The sequence below is a fragment of the Melanerpes formicivorus genome, unplaced genomic scaffold (assembly GCF_026170545.1).
Source record: "Melanerpes formicivorus ecotype bairdi unplaced genomic scaffold, bMelFor1.0.p_v2 SCAF_93, whole genome shotgun sequence".
In the NCBI taxonomy this organism is placed as follows: Eukaryota; Metazoa; Chordata; class Aves; order Piciformes; family Picidae; genus Melanerpes; species Melanerpes formicivorus.
The window spans coordinates 708,591-723,946 of NW_027142445.1; positions in this window are offsets into that span (position 1 = coordinate 708,591).

The window sequence follows — 15,356 nt, forward strand, 5'->3', positions numbered from 1 at the left end:
CCCCTCCAGCAGCTCCAGGTCCCTGTCCCCAGAGACAGTGCTGCAGGAGGGTCTCAGCAGAGCAGCCCCCACCATGAACTCTTCCTCACCATATGACAGCTCTCAGAGCCTGCAGGCTGCAGAGGAGCTCCCAGGCTGCCCAAGCTGAGTGAGAGGCTTCCAAAGCAGCAGGAAGGGATAAGACTGGGAGGAGTGGATAGATGATGAGCTGCTCTCAGCCCAAACTGCTCCACACTGTGAGACACATGTCTGACACCAGCACTGCTACCAGCCCTCAGCATCTCTTTAAACCCAGCAGCCTGCACTCAGCCATTGTATTTCTCCCCCATTCTCCTCTGGAAGCTTCAAGCATCTCCTGGTGACATTGTGCTACGCCCCCTTCCTCTCCCTGTCCTTTCATTTCTCTCATCAAAGCTGCTTTTCATCTCCCACCTCCTTGCTGCAGGGGTTGTGTTCCCATCAGCAGCCTGCAGAGCTGTGCTCTGTGCCGGGAAGTGATCTGCACCCAGGCGGAGGTGGGGAGCAGGCACTAGCCTGGAGCCCTCCCCACGGGCAGCTAATGCCTGCAGGGGAGCAGATCAAAGGCTCCTGAGCCTCAGGAGTTCCCCATGACACCCCCAGCCAGCAGGGCTGAGTGGGGTGAGTGCAGGGCTGAGTCAGGCAGGCAGGCAGGCACAGGCAGAAGCAAAGAGGGGATTCTGCCCCTGGGCTCTGCTGAGACCTCACCTCCAACCCTGCCTCCAGAGCTGGTGTCCCCAGCAGGAGAAGGACACAGCTGCTGGAGTGAGGCCAGAGGAGGCCACAGAGGTGATCCCAGGGCTGGAGCAGCTCTGCTGGGAGCACAGGCTGAGGGAGCTGGGGCTGGGCAGCCTGCAGAGGAGAAGGCTCCAGGGGGACCTCAGAGCTGCCTGCCAGGACCTGAAGGGATCCTGCAGGAAGGCTGCAGAGAGACTTTTGCTGAGGGGGTCTGAGCCAGGCCAAGGGGAAATGGTTTGGAGCTGAGGCAGAGCAGGGTTAGAGTGGAGCTGAGGAAGAAGTTGCTCAGCAGGAGGGAGCTGAGGCTCTGGCACAGGCTGCCCAGGGAGGCTGTGGCTGCCTCCTGCCTGGGGGTGTTCAGGACCAGGTTGGATGAGGCCTGGAGCAGCTGAGTCTAGCTGGGAGGTGTCCCTGGCCATGGCAGGGGGTTGCAGTAGGTGAGCTCTGAGGTCCCTGCCAAGCTGAGCCACTCTATGACTCTGATTTTAGCACAGCCTCTATCACTCTGTTGGCATCACCTTCTCTGGAGGCTTCTCAAACCCCCCTGGAAGTGTTCTGTGTGCCCTGCCCTGGCTGCCCTGCTCTGGCAAGGGCTTGGGCTGGATGCTCTCTGGAGGTCCCTTCCAAGCCCTGCCATGCTGGGAGCCTGTGACAACCTGGCACTTAACCTGTGGAAGCCTACGCCCCACAGACATGCAGGGGTCAGGGCAGCACAGTGAGGAGCACTGATGCCAAAGGAAGAAAGGAGGAGAAGCTCTGCTGGGCTGGCTGGGCAGGCACAGCCAGAGGCCATCCCAGCTTCCAGGTGTGCTGCTCCCACCAGCAGGGAGCAAAGGCAGTGCAAGGTGAGAGCAAGACCCAGGAGAGGGAGAAGAGAGAACAGCTTGAGTGAGGCAACATTTTCAGCCTCCTTGGCAAGAGCAGAGCCATCCCTTCACTCCAGACCAGCTGGGCTTGTGTCTGGTTTCTTCCAAAGGTCAGAACATCAGTGCAGGGCTGTGGGGTTCTGTGCATCTCTGCAGCTCCCTGACAGAAGGTGGGAGCCAGGCAGGGGCTGGTCTCTGCTCCCCAGTAACAAGTGACAGAATGAGGGGAAAGGGCCTCAGGTTGCACCAGGGCAGGTTTAGGTTGGACATGAGAAGAAACTTCTTGGCTGAAAGGGTTCTCAAAGCCTGGCCCAGGCTGCCCAGGGAGGTAGCTGAATGCCCATCGCTGGAGGTGTTTGCCAGAGGCAGAGCTGTGGTGCTGAGGGCCAGGGCTGAGCCCCAGGCTTGGTAGGGTTAGAGGATGGTTGGGCTGGATGAGCTGAAAGGGCTGCTGCAACCCGACCTTGCTTGAAGCACCTCCTCTCAGGGAGCTGCAGAGAGCAATGAGGTCTCCTTCAGCCTCCTCTTCTCAGGCTGCACTCCCTCAGCTGCTCCTCCCCAGCCCTGCTCTTTACAAGCTCCTGAGTGTGGACAGAACAATCCACTTCTGTCTTTTTGAACAGAGATAACCCCAACGAGCTGAGGACCTCAGGACAGCAGAGCCTCAGCTGTGAGCCCTGGGTGTTTATAGGATGTGTCATACCCAGCTGCAGCCAGCAGAGTGGAAGATGCCAGTCTGGCTAACTGGTGAGGGGCTGGCAGCATGCAGGCTCTGCTGCCCTGCTTGCCCTGCAGTCTGTGCATTGACAGTGCCAGCTTGTTTGGTGACCTGGAGCACGGAGCAGGCAAGCAGCTCCTCTGCTGCATGCCATCAGCTGGGCTCTGCTGTGATTTGAAAGCTGACAAATGGCAGCAAACCATGAAATGGAGCAGGGCAAGGCTGCTGCCCAGGCCAGGCCAGGCACTGGGTGCTCCCTCTGGCTGGAGGGAGGTGGAGGTGGTGAGAAACACCACCGGGACCTGGGGCTGGCTGGTGGTCACGATGGGACCCTGCCAATACTTGGAGGCTGGGCATGGGCTCAACTCTTCCCCCTGAATGTCCCTTTCTCCTACCAGACATCCACTAAAGCTAACAGCTGGGGCCCCACCTCAGCACAGTGCTTGAGCACATGCTGAAGGCCCACTGAAAGAAATGAGGATCACAGAACCACAGTTTGGCTGAAGAGCCCTTTCAGATCTTCCAGCACCCTCTGACTCTGCCAAGGCTGGGGCACAGCCTCTCTGGGCAGCCTGCTCCAGGGCTCTGCCTCCCTCACAGTAAAGCAGCTTGAGATGGAACTGCCTGTGGTCAGGTTCATGCCCACTGCCCCTTGTCCTGCCACCAGGAGGACTTCTGCCCTGCACCATCAGAGTGGCTGCCCAGGTTCTGCCCTTTCCCCCGTGGATTAAAGCAGCAACTTGCAGGCCCCTGCTAAGCCACCCACAACTGCTGCAAGCACCCCCAGCCCAGAGGCTGAGCACTCAGCTGGCAATCTGGTACCAGCTTCCTGATCTTTTTCTTTTCCAGACCATTTTAGTTTTGCTTGCAGGGTGCTGGGGAGAGGGCAAATGCCTCAAGCCAAAGAACAGCCCAGAACAGCTCCTCCTGTAACTGAGAAGCTGGGCTGCACTCAGTGTCTCAGGGAGGGTTTGCTTTCTTTAGGTCTCCTGTGCCTTGGAGATTCCTCCTCAGCTCCCTGGAGATCCCCCGGGTCCAACACTTCCCCCTTGAGTCCTCCTGGAGAGGTGTGCCCCCCGGCACCCAGCACGGGGCCAGCCTGGGGCACGCTGAGCCCAGAGACCTTCTGCTTCCCACTGCACACAGCGGGGAAAGGCCTCTGCAGAAAGCAGCATAAAGCCCTTCGCTGGAGCAGCCTCTTGCAGAAAGTCAAAAGCAAAGTCAGAGCAGGCAGCCCGGGCACAGGCAGCTGCAGCGGGGGGGGCAGTGCCAGGCTCGGCCCCCGCGCTGCCACCCGAGCGCTCCACCTGCTAATCCCGGCGTGAGCAACCGGAGCTGGCACCAGCGGCAGCCACTTGTGTGCCCTCGGCGCTTGGCAGCGCTGCCAGAGCAACAACAACATGCGGCGCAGGGGCTGGCTGCCCGGGGCCGCGGGGTGCTCGCTGTCAGCAAAGGCAGCCAGGAGCAAAAGCGAACCCAGAGAACAGCTCTGCGCAGAGCTCCTCCCGCAGCCCGGCCAGGCTCGGCACCAGCCCTGCCGAGGTCGTCACCAGCCCTGCCGAGGTGGGCACCAGCCCTGCCGAGGTCGGTACCAGCCCTGCCGAGGTGGGCACCAGCCCTGCCGAGGTCGGCACCAGCCCTGCCGAGGTGGGCACCAGCCCTGCCGAGGTCGGTACCAGCCCTGCCGAGGTGGGCACCAGCCCTGCCGAGGTCGGCACCAGCCCTGCCGAGGTGGGCACCAGCCCTGCCGAGGTCGGCACCAGCCCTGCCGAGGTGGGCACCAGCCCTGCCGAGGTCGGTACCAGCCCTGCCGAGGTGGGCACCAGCCCTGCCGAGGTGGACACCAGCCCTGCCGCAGCTCCCCGGTGCCTGCAGAGTGTTTGGTGGCCTGGCCGAGGGCGAGCAGAAAGCTTCTGTCCCCCCAGCTCACACCTGTGCATGCAGCACCTCCAAGCTCAGGCTGGGATGCCCCTGGCTGGAGAGCAGCCCTGGGGAAAGGCACCTGGGGGTCCTGGTGGGCACCAAGCTCAGCATGAGTGAGCAGTGAGCTGCAGGGGCACAGAGAGCCAGCAGGGTGCTGGGCTGCAGCCCCAGGGGCAGCAGCAGCAGGGAGGAAGAGATGATTGTGCCGCTTGGTGCTGGGCAGCCCAGGCTGGAGCACTGCCTGCAGGGTCCCCACAGAGCAGGAGAGCTGTGGCCAGGCTGGGAAGCATCCAGAGAAGGGCCAGGAGGGTGCTCAGAGGCCTGGCAGCCCTGCCTGGGAGGGGAGGCTGAGAGAGCTGGGGGTGTGCAGCTGGAGAGGAGAAGGCTGAGGGGAGACCTCATTGCCATGGCCCAGGGCACAGAGGGTGGCTGCCAGGAGGATAGAGGCAGGGACAGCACAGCCCCCACAGTCAAACCTGGGAGCACAAACCACCTCCCCAGCAGTGTGAGTGGAAGAGACCCTTCCCAGGCACCTGCATGGAGCCTCTGCCCTGCCAGGGTACCTCTTGGAAGCCTCTGGTACAAACCAGCTCTAAGCTTCCTAACTGTTCCCTCTTTTTGCATCAGGGGATTTGCTCCAGCACCCAGAGCTGCACCACAGCTGCAAGCACCGGGGGGGTCTCAGATGCCCTCAGAGCCACACAGTTCAACAACATTAACAAACCCAGGGGCTAAGCCCAACACCTCGGCTTCAGAAACCATCCCAGGATGAGGGTGGGAACACCACTGCAGAGCTGAGAGGTTCACAGAATCTCTTTGGTAGGACGAGACCTCCAAGCTCTCTCAGTCCAACCCTCACCCCAGCAGGGTCACCTTCAAACCACAGCCCTGAGCAGCAGCTCCACACACTGCTGGAACACCCCTGGGGATGGGGACCCCAGCACTGCCCTGGGCAGCCTGTGCCAGTGCCTAAGAGCCCTTCCAGGGCAGAAATGTTTCCTGAGATCCAGCCTGGTCCTGCCCTGGCACAGTTTGAATCCACATCCTCTGGTCCTGCTGCTTGCCACCAGGGAGCACAGGCTGGGTCCCCTCCCTGCTCCAACTTCCCTTCAGGGAGCTGCAGAGAGCCATGAGGTCTCCCTCAGCCTCCTCTTCTCCAGGCTGAACACCCCCAGCTCCCTCAGCTGCTCCTCCCCAGCCCTGTTCCCCAGCCCCTTCCCCAGCCTCATTGCCTTTCTCTGGGCACACTCCAGCCCCTCAGTGTCCTTCCTATAGTGAGGGCCCCAGAACTGAGCCCGGGACTCGAGGTGCTCCCAGCTGCTCACCGTGCTGCACAGGCTGCTCCTCCCTCTCTATATCTGGACCCTGAGTGGAAATCCAGCCAGAAATCCCCATGGGTTCAGCCTGGTGGAGCTGAGCCCAGGGCTGCCCTCTGTGCTTGCAGCAGCCTCTCTGGGTGTGTGTACACCAAGACAGCCAAAGGCATCTTCCCGCGGCTCCCTTAACTGCTTATCGATCCCCAGCAGCCTCAGAATGGATTTCTCTGGCCAGCTCTCCCCCTGCCCAGCCCCGGGGCTCCCCTCTGTGCCATAAAGCAGACAGCTCACTTAGAGCTTTATTTACTGCCCAGCAGCAATTAAGCCATCCTGCCTCGATTTACGGCCAGCACACAGAGCTCCTCCTAACACAAGCCAGGCCTGGCCACTTCTGGGTACATCTCCTTCCAGGTGCAAAAACCTAAAATCATAAAAGGCAGGGAGACCTCCTGGTGGTGTCCAGGTGCCTGAGGAGCTCCAGGAGAGCTGGGGAGGGACTCTGGACAAGGGCTGGGAGTGCCAGGATGAGGGACAATGGCTTTGAGCTGGGAGAGGAGAGACTGAGACTGGAGGTGAGGAAGAGATTCTTTGCAGTGAGGCTGGGGAGAGCCTGGCACAGGCTGCCCAGGGAGGCTGTGGGTGACTCCTGCCTGGAGGTGTTGAAGGCCAGGTTGGATGAGGCCCTGAGCAGCCTGTGCTGGTGGGAGGTGTCCCTGCCCATGGCAGGGGGCTGGAGCTGGATGAGCTTTGAGGTCCCTTCCAACCCAACCCCTTCTGTGAATCTCTGAGGTGGGGGCACTGGGATGGGAAGTGTGCCAGTGCAGACTGGGAGCACTGGGACAGCCACTGCAGTCCTTTGGTGGTACAGCAGCTGCCAGCATAGACTCGCAGAGCACAGCACACCCAGGGGCCCTCTGCCCTAGCCCTGAATGAGTTTCCCCAAGGAAACCTTCCCATGTTTTACAGCAGCTCACAGCTTGCTCAGAGATGATCTCCTTTATCCATCTGCACCACAGGCTTGCACAGAGCTGACCTTTCAAGAGGTCTCCTTGGCTGTTACACACAGACTGGAGATGAAAGATTTCCAACCTGTGGCTCCAAGCTGACCTGTGGCTAAAATGCAGGGCTGTGGAGAGGAGAAAACAGGAGGGCTCAGAAAGTCAGGGGCTAAGGAGAAAGGAGCCTCCAACATCAGCTCTGCAGCAGCCTCACGAGATGCCTTCCCCCAGCCCTTGCTCTTTGCTCATCCTGATGCAGGCAGGAGCTCAGGTGACCTCTTTCATGGAATCACAGAATGCGTTGGGTTGGAAGGGACCTTTAAAGGTCATCTTGTCCACACACACACCCCCCTGCAGCAGGCAGGGACATCCCCACCTGGATCAGGCTGCTCAGAGCCCCACCTGAAAGACACCACCTCCCTGGGCAGCCTGTTCCAGTTCCCAGCAGCCTCGCAGTGACGAAGAGCTCTGCAAGGTGTGCTGAGATCCCTGGGAACGAGCCCCAGAGCTGCAGCGGTGACTTCAGCTGCCAACAGCCTAAAAACCACTAACCACTTTGGGGCTGCTCAGCTGAAATGCTGCAGGGATGGGGAAAACCTCCTGCAGGTCTAATGGGCCTTGAAGAGGAGCCGCAGGTAGCGGGAGAACTCTGGCATTAAACTCTGTTAAAGCAGCTCAGAACCAGCTTGAGCCTCCAGCTGCCAGCTTGATGACTCGTGGCAGAGAGTTTCCCCGTGCAGGGTATTAACATTTAGAACATCTCAGAGCCTCCAACGTCCTGATGCTGTCTCATGACCTTTAAGTCAACCAGATTCAGGTTTCTTTTCCATCGACTCTTGCTGTGCTTTTGGGGTGGAAAGAAAAGACTCTGCCAGGCACAGGGAGCAGTGCAGGGAGCCATCACCACCCAGTGCTCCCCACAGGTACATTCCTGGTCCCCCAAGCTCAGCTCTGGTAAGTGCCAGCTCGGCTTTAGAGTTCTTTCTCATGCAGATGCATTGTGATAATCTTTGGGTTTAAGGCCGTTTGGGGAAGATCTCAAAGCAAGCCTGGGATCAATCTCCCATCAAAGCTCAGCCTGACTTGAGCCAGCAGTAAGCAGGGCCTGCAGTCTGCCCAGCTGACTCACAAAGGAAGCCTCTGCCCACTGAGCCAGGGGTGGTGCTGCACAAGGTGCAGGGCAAGTGGAGCACTAAGATTCAGAGGGAGATATCAGAGAACTCCCTGATGCTGAGCTCCAAAGCACAGCCCTGTGCCTCACCAGGGCCCTGGGCACAGGACGCCCAAGCACTCCTCACTCAATCCTTTTGCCAGCTTCCTGCCTTGGGTAACATTGCCCTGGAGAACCAAGCCCAGGGGCAGAGGAAGCCTTGTGCCCAACTGCTGAAACTTGTTGGCTGAAATCAAACATCAGAGCCAGAGGTTTGAGGGCTGCACTACAGCACGGAGCAAAGGCATTTTCCTGCTTTGCTCCTGCACTGCCAGCTTGTGTTTCAGCTACAGCTTCCTTTCTGCCCAACATCGTGCTCAGAAACAAGCAAGAGGACGGGCTCTGGTGCTGCTGCCCTCATCTTCCTCACCATCCCAACACCCCTGGTGCTGCTGCCCTCATCTTCCTCACCATCCCAACACCCCTGGTGCTGCTGCCCTCATCTTCCTCACCATCCCAACACCCCTGGTGCTGCTGCCCTCATCTTCCTCACCATCCCAACACCCCTGGTGCTGCTGCCCTCATCTTCCTCACCATCCCAACACCCCTGGTGCTGCTGCCCTCATCTTCTTCACCATCCCAACACCCCTGGTGCTGCTGCCCTCATCTTCCTCACCATCACAACACCCCTTGTTGCTCCTGGCCCTTGGCTGTACCTGCCGCCACAAGCAGGCAGGGACCCCTGACTTCACCTCCAGACTGCAGCCGGGCACAGAAACCCATCCCATCCCCTCCCGTCCTGCTAGCAGCCCACGATCAGCAGCCCCAGCTCTCTGCCCGGCCGCCCCCTGCCCGGCTCTGCGCTGCCGTCCCCGCAGCGGGGCTGGCTGCAGCCGCTGGCATGCGGCCGCTGGGAGCCAGCTCAGCGACACCCAAGCAGCTCAGCTGGCTCGCTCTGTCTGTCCCTACAGATAAATATACACGGGGCAGAGCCGAAAAGACAGAGTCAGCTCCTCTCGGGAGCCCTCCAGCTCCTGTTACCGGAGCTCCCCAGCGCCCCGCGGCACGCTCGCAGCCGGCAGCCTGGCACGGCACACAGCAGATGGCCATGACTTGGCACAGGGCCGCTGCCAGCCCCCAGCTCCTTGCCTCACATGATGTGCACCCTGCCACCTGGGCCTCCAGGCTACCTGCAGGGCCGGGCAGGACACTGCACAGGCTGGGGCAGGGTTTAGCATGGAACTGCCCCCTGAGTCCCCAGCTGGTGATACCTTTGCTCCCGACTGCCACCGATGGTACTGCTCCCACTCGTGAGGAATGGGCTCGGGGTAGCTGTGGGCACAAACTGGCAGAGACATACACCTCGAGTAACACTGAGTGGCAGAGAGGCCACAGGACCTCAGGCAAACCCTCAAAGATCTTGCTAGCACCCAGTAATTACCTGCTCCTGTTGGTCCTTGCTGGTCCAGCTTCACCCTGCTGCCACTGTCTGCCCCTCAGGTAAGGGCACAAGGGACAGAAAACACCAGCGTGGGCCATGTGGCCAGGGCTGCAGGAGGAGCAGGCAGCAATAGCAGGGGCAGAAAGCAGGTCCTGCAGCCGGCTGGCCTCCCCAAAGGGGACACAGCCACCATCACCCCGTGGGGCTGGGGACAGGCTGGGGAGCCAGGTCCTGCAGCCTGGCTGCAGGAGAGAAGGAGGGAGCCTGGCTGCAGGGAGTCTGGCTGCAGGAGAGAAGGAGGGAGCCTGGCTGCAGGCAGCCTGACTGCAGGAGAGAAGGAGGGAGCCTGGCTGCAGGGGAGAAGGAGGGAGCCTGGCTGCAGGCAGCCTGACTGCAGGAGAGAAGGAGGGAGCCTGGCTGCAGGAGAGAAGGAGGGAGCCTGGCTGCAGGGAGCCTGGCTGCAGGAGAGCAGGTGGGAGCCTGGCTGCAGGAGAGAAGGAGGGAGCCTGGCTGCAGGAGAGAAGGAGGGAGCCTGGCTGCAGGGAGCCTGGCTGCAGGAGAGAAGGAGGGAGCCTGGCTGCAGGAGAGAAGGAGGGAGCCTGGCTGCAGGGAGCCTGGCTGCAGGAGAGCAGGTGGGAGCCTGGCTGCAGGAGAGAAGGAGGGAGCCTGGCTGCAGGAGAGAAGGAGGGAGCCTGGCTGCAGGGAGCCTGGCTGCAGGAGAGAAGGAGGGAGCCTGGCTGCAGGAGAGAAGGAGGGAGCCTGGCTGCAGGGAGCCTGACTGCAGGAGAGAAGGAGGGAGCCTGGCTGCAGGAGAGAAGGAGGGAGCCTGGCTGCAGGAGAGAAGGAGGGAGCCTGGCTGCAGGAGAGAAGGAGGGAGCCTGGCTGCAGGGAGCCTGGCTGCAGGAGAGCAGGTGGGAGCCTGGCTGCAGGAGAGAAGGAGGGAGCCTGGCTGCAGGAGAGAAGGAGGGAGCCTGGCTGCAGGGAGCCTGGCTGCAGGAAAGGAGGGAGCCTGGCTGCAGGAGGGCAGGTGTGAGCAGAGGTCCGTTGGGTCGTTTCCCTCACCGGGATGTTTCCCTCACAGATGAAAGGGTTTGCAGCATCAGCAGTAAATCTGAGTGGTTTGTGTCGAGGGCAGTATCCAGGCAGCTGCGGGAGAGCCCCCGAGGCAGCAGCACAGGAGGGGCTGGGTGATGCCTTGGTTTGGTGCTGCAGCACTCCTGAGAGCCTCAAGTGCTCCCCTCCGAGCCTGCTCCCAGCCCCGCTCAGAGCAGCTCCATAAAAGAGAGGCAGCAGCGCTCCAACTTCCTGGGGCTCGGGAATCTTCCCGGCTCAGGTTACGGCCGTGTGTCCTTGGCTCCTCTCTGTACAGTCACAAACACTGTAAGGAGAGCCAGGGAACGAGGCAGCCTCTGTCCCCTGGCACAGTCCAGCGTGCCAGCTCCCAGGGCTTGAGACCGGCTGCCTTCGACCCAAGCAGCCTGTTTGCACAGCCCTGCTCTCTGGGGATGCTCTCTGGCTTACTGCTCAGGGCCAGAGGAGCTGCGCTGCCTTCCAACGCCTCCCATTGCTCCTAGGCTGCTGCCCAGCACGGCCCTGAAGGAGTCGGTGGCCAGGTCCCCCCAGTCGACTCCAAATGAAGCAGTATCAAGGAATGAATGGTGCTGGCTGAATGCCACAGGGCACAGAATGGTGAGGCTTGGAAAGGACCCCTGGAGATCACCGAGCTCAACCCCTCTGCCAAAGCAGGGTGAGCCAGAGCAGGGTGAGCCAGAGCAGGGTGCAGAGGGTGGCAGCCAGGCCAGCCTGGGAGACAGAAGCAGGGGAGGAGGCTGGCAGGGAGCGATGATGCTGCAGGACAGGACTGACTCTGGGGATGGATTCATGACCAGAACAGCTCCTGCGGCACAGGGAAGATGCTCCTGGGCACTGCTAGCACACAAATAAACAACGATCACAATACCTGGGGGGTGCGGAGGAGAGGATCTGCCATCTGACCCAGCTGCGCTGCAAGGAGCCAAGAGCCGGCAGCCCGCGGCCGCCAGCTGCTGCCCTCCGCTCACATTCGGCTGTGCCGCGGGCAGGGGCTGCGGCTGTGCCTGGGCAGGGGGTGCAGCACCACGGGCAGGGGCTGCGGCTGTGCCTGGGCAGGGGCTGCGGCTGTGCCTGGGCAGGGGGTGCAGCACCACGGGCAGGGGCTGCGGCTGTGCCTGGGCAGGGGCTGCGGCTGTGCCTGGGCAGGGGGTGCAGCACCACGGGCAGGGTCTGCGGCTGTGCCTGGGCAGGGGGTGCAGCACCACGGGCAGGGTCTGCGGCTGTGCCTGGGCAGGGGGTGCAGCACCACGGGCAGGGGCTGCGGCTGTGCCTGGGCAGGGGGTGCAGCACCACGGGCAGGGGCTGCGGCTGTGCCTGGGCAGGGGCTGCAGCACCATGGGCAGGGGCTCCGGCTGTGCCTGGGCAGGGGGTGCAGCACCACGGGCAGGGGCTGCGGCTGTGCCTGGGCAGGGGCTGCGGCTGTGCCTGGGCAGGGGGTGCAGCACCACGGGCAGGGTCTGCGGCTGTGCCTGGGCAGGGGGTGCAGCACCACGGGCAGGGTCTGCGGCTGTGCCTGGGCAGGGGGTGCAGCACCACGGGCAGGGGCTGCGGCTGTGCCTGGGCAGGGGGTGCAGCACCACGGGCAGGGGCTGCGGCTGTGCCTGGGCAGGGGCTGCAGCACCATGGGCAGGGGCTCCGGCTGTGCCTGGGCAGGGGGTGCAGCACCACGGGCAGGGGCTGCGGCTGTGCCTGGACAGCTCCGCAATGGGGCTGCCTGGGGTGGAGGCTGCTGCCAAGCTAACCAGAGGTGTGCTGGCACCAGCCCCTACAGCACTCCAGTCCTTACTGGTCAAGATGTTCACAAGCAGGAACCATAGATCCACAGAATGGGTTGGAAAGGACCTTTCAAGAGCATCCAGCTCCAACCCCCTGCCCTGGGCAGGGACACCTCCCACCAGCACAGGCTGCTCAGGGCTTCATGCAGCCTGGCCCTCAACACCTCCAGGGAGGAGACAGCCACAGCCTCCCTGGGCAACCTGTGCCAGTGTCTCCCCACTGGGGGAGCTGGGGAGGGACCTGGACAAGGGCTGGGAGTTCCAGGGCAAGGGACAATGGTTTGAAACTGTATCAGGAGAGATTTAGGTTGGGCATCAAGAGGAAGTTTTGCACAGTGAGTGTGGGGGAGAGACTGGAACAGGCTGCTCAGAAGGAGGTGTTGGAGGCTCTATCCTTGGGGGTGTTCAAGGTCAGGCTGCAGCCTGCTCTAGCTGGAGGTGTCCCTGTGATTGCAGCAGGGTTGGACAAGATGACCTCGGAGAGTCCCTTCCAACCCAATGCATTCTATGAATCTGAGACATAGATTTGATGGAGAAAACTCAGCTCCAGGTGGGCAGCTCAGCTGCTGGAGAGCTGCACACCGATGGTTGTGTTCTCCTTGCAAGCTCTGCTGGAGCTGTGGCAGCAAAGTCAAGGAGCTCAGCAAGTCAGCTGTATGCCCAGCAGCAGCAGGATGTCAGCTGGCACTTGGCATTTGAAGACCAACCTGAGTTAAGGTGTGCTGAGGCTCATGCAGGGCACTGCCCTCCTTCCCCTGCTTTGCCACCTTCTGGCAGGCTTGGGAAAAACAGAACAGCTTTCTGAGATCTCGCTGAGCAGGAAGGATAAATCCCAAGTGATGTGGTACCATGACAGGACACAACTCACCAAAGCCACTGCCCCCAGGCCCTGATTGCCAGGGAACTAATAAGCAGCATGAATGATTCATATTCTGATGGAATAGAGCTTGAGGATCACTCATTCCTAAACCCCTGCCACAGGCAGGGACACCTCCCACCAGCACAGGTTGCTCAGGGCCTCAGCCAGCCCGGCCCTGAACACCTCTAGGGAGGAGGCAGCCACAGCCTCTCTGGGCAGCCTCTGGACCATGCCTCCAGCAGGCACCTCCGGCTGGCACCTCCGGAGGGCACCTCCGGCCGGCACCCCCGGCAGGCACCTCTGGCAGGCACCTCTGGCCGGCACCCCCGGCGGGCACCCCCGGCTCTCCTGCTAAAAGGTTAAAAGGCTTTCTGGGGAAGGCAGCCTGCAATTTCCCTTGCAGCCCAACGGGATCCCAGTAACCTAATTCCTGCTCTACCCTGGTGTGGGCTCTCCCCCAGCCCGCGGTAAATAGAGGCAATCATCTCCCCTGATGGCTCCTCTTGTTCTCTGGCCACTCATTCCTCTCCCTGGGGCTCGGCTGAGCCTTTCAAAGCAGGAGAAATCACAGGGCCCTGGGAACCCCTCAGCCAAAGCTGCTGCAGGGGGAGGTGGCAGCACCCACCCCCGCAAAGCCTCCACCTCCATGCTGGTGGCACTGCCAGCTAACCATGGCTACAAATTTCCCTTTCCCATCTCAAGGCATCCTTTGGTTGGGATTAAAAGACCCCCACCCCAAAACACAGTCACCAAGGAACAGGAGCAAAGGAAATGCAAAAGCCCCCCCCCCCCGACAGCACCCAGGACCTCCCTTCTGCCTGTGAGCACTGTGCCTAGGGTGCAGAAACTGCCTGCAGAGGGTGGGGAGATGCTGGAACAGGCTGCCCAGGGAGGTCCTGGATGCCCTCCCAGCAGGCTCACAGATTCACAGGACGGGTTGGGTTGGAAGGGGCCTCAAAGCTCATCCAGTTCCACCCCTTGCCACGGGCAGGGACCCCTCCCACCAATCCAGGCTGCTCAAGGCCTCATCCCACCTAGACAGGTTTGACCTAGAGGTCCTTTTGAACCTGGCACTCTGTGATGACTCTGTGGTGATTTGGTTTTTCTTCCTGTCACTGAGTCTTCCTCTTCCTGGAGCTGGAGGTGCAGGAACCACCTGGAGGAAGAAGGTTAAGAGCAGACCTGGAGAGGCAGCAAGGGGCACAGCCAGGACCTGTAGGCAAATCACTGCTGATGGGAAGCAGCAGAGTGAAGTGGGCTGGCAGTGCAGGACCAGAACAGGATTCAGCTGTGCTGATGAGCAGCTCAGGAGATCAGACTGTGCCATTTGGGAAGGGGAAGGGACCTGCCAGAGCGAGGGCTGCAGCTCAGAGCTGGGGCCATGGAGAGGAAAGGGTGCTCCTCACCGGGGGGCTGGGTGACAGGTGAGAGGGGGGTGCTAAAGGCCACCAGGCAGATGGTCAAACTGTGATTAGAAAGTCACTGCAGCCATAAATCTCAGGGACCTGAGCTGGAGACAGGCAAGCCCCAGATGGCTTGGAAAGTCTGCCTGGCAGAGCCCAGCATGTCGCAGCAGGCATCTGTCCTTTGCCTGCTCCTCCTCAGGCTGAACCACCTTCAGCTACCTCCTCACAGCCAGAGCACAACCAGGGACACCTGACCCCAAAACCACTCCAATCCATGACCCAAAGAGCAAAACCTCCACCGTGCACCCCCCCAGCAATATTCTCCGTCCCCAGCACAGGACCCCTGCTGCCTTGATGGGTGTTGGTTGCAATGCTCCAGCCCTGATGCTCCCTCTTGGCAGGGATGCTGCAGGCACCACACAGGGTGTCACAGAGGGTGCAGCACCATGCAAAGGTGCAGCACCATGCAAAGGTGCAGCACCAAAGCTGGGTGGAGGAGGATCCCCCACAACCACAACCACTATTTCTGGATGTGCTGAGGAGCTGCTTAGGGCTGGATTTGCAGGCGAGCGCAGGGCTGTATCGTCTGTCCCTGCTCTGGAAGGGGATCAGGAGCAGAAAAGGGGCAGGGGATGGGGAGAGGACAGGATTTATATAGAGATCCAGGGGAAAACCAGTGTCTGCAAACACCAGGAACCTGACACCAGGCGGCAGGACCAGCTCCTGCTGCGGATCCAGGGCGACAACTCGCCCAGCCCACAGACAGCAGAGCCCCGAGTGCCCACACTGCCGCCCAAGAAGCACCTGTGACACCCACAGAAAGGCACCTTGCCTGCGCCCAGCTCCCACCCCTGCCTGCCAGGGGCCTCCCATGCCCCCGCAGCCCTTCCTAACACCGCCAGAGAGTCCTTGAGCCCACAGGTGCCATCGCTCCCCCAGGACCACCAGCCAAGCCGGGCAGGGCTGGCAGCTCGGGCAGGCTGAGGGCCAGCGGTAAAATTAGAACCTGCCTCCCTGCCAGCCCCTTCTGCAAGCTGCTGGGACCAGCTGAGCCCA